This window comes from Tuber melanosporum, assembly GCF_000151645.1.
Source record: "Tuber melanosporum whole genome shotgun sequence assembly, scaffold_3, strain Mel28".
NCBI classification, from domain to species: Eukaryota; Fungi; Ascomycota; class Pezizomycetes; order Pezizales; family Tuberaceae; genus Tuber; species Tuber melanosporum.
The window spans coordinates 1,240,870-1,242,096 of record NW_003298974.1 but is presented as its reverse complement, the minus strand read 5'-3'; positions in this window follow the sequence as shown (position 1 = coordinate 1,242,096).

The following is a 1,227-nucleotide window of genomic DNA, read 5'->3' as shown; positions in this document are numbered from 1 at the left end:
TAATAGGATAAGAGAACATCATTAAGAGAAAGCTGTAAATTGGTACCTTTGTTATGAAATCTATGATATTAAGTATTGACATATATACTCATAAATTGTCTCATATTGCAGTTACTGTTAATCCTGTATATTAAACCTAAGAAATTTGTAACAAATTCTACAAAGTACTTATATTGTGATTATGTGAGATGTTACATTTTGAAATGCCAAGACTACATGTTTTATATGGTGTGCATTATAAGCCTTACATGGCTTGCTCCTATCCAACTAACAATTCCAATATAATATAATAATCATCACTTAAAGTTTAAATCATGTGTGAAATATATATAATTCCAAAACAGATCAAGTTTACAAACAATAATCATAATATCATACAACTCAAATGTATTATACCGGGACGATGTTAAGAGATATGTCAAAATTGTGATATATATCAACTGATAAAAACAGTCAAACATGCACCTTATGGATTACTCAAATCAAACAAAGTTCCCAGACAGTAATGAGAAACAATCATTATAGAATTCATCATGGACCTACCCCAATTGAAAGGATATAATAGCATTTTGGTTGTGGTGGATCGTATTAGGACTATGTGACTTTAACGAGTTCGCAAGATGCTAATTACGTTTCAGGGTAAGGTACAATAGTTGACAGGTAGCCTGCTCTACAAGGGAGAGGATAAGAGCTGTGAAATAAAGAAGGCTGCAAAGGTGTACTTGGAAAACAAAAGAGTAACCGTTCAACCAAGTATATTGAAATACTGTCTGTCGAAGTCTGCCTTTTCCATTGTGGACACAAGCGGTCTTTAAATATACAAATGTGTTCATGTCTAGCATGAATGTAACTAATTAAAGATATCAGGCGATACATTTTAGTAAAACTACTTAAGTATTAAAACGATACTTAAAACAAAACATAAAACAAAACCAATTATCAAAGTGATACTTAGAACAAAACATAAAACAAAATCAAGTATCAAAGCAATACTTAATACAAAATTTAAAACAAAACCCTTAACCCAGTGCCAGTATTGGTTACACATAATTAGGTCATGTGCAAATCATAACACATCATTATGTAAATAAGTCATATGACTCAAGTGAGTCATATGCATGAGACCCATGACTCATAATCCAGTCATGTGTGAAGCATGACAAATCATGACACAAACAAGTATCCTCTTACTGGTCCTAATTAGCCAAAGCGGATCTCGTCGACATA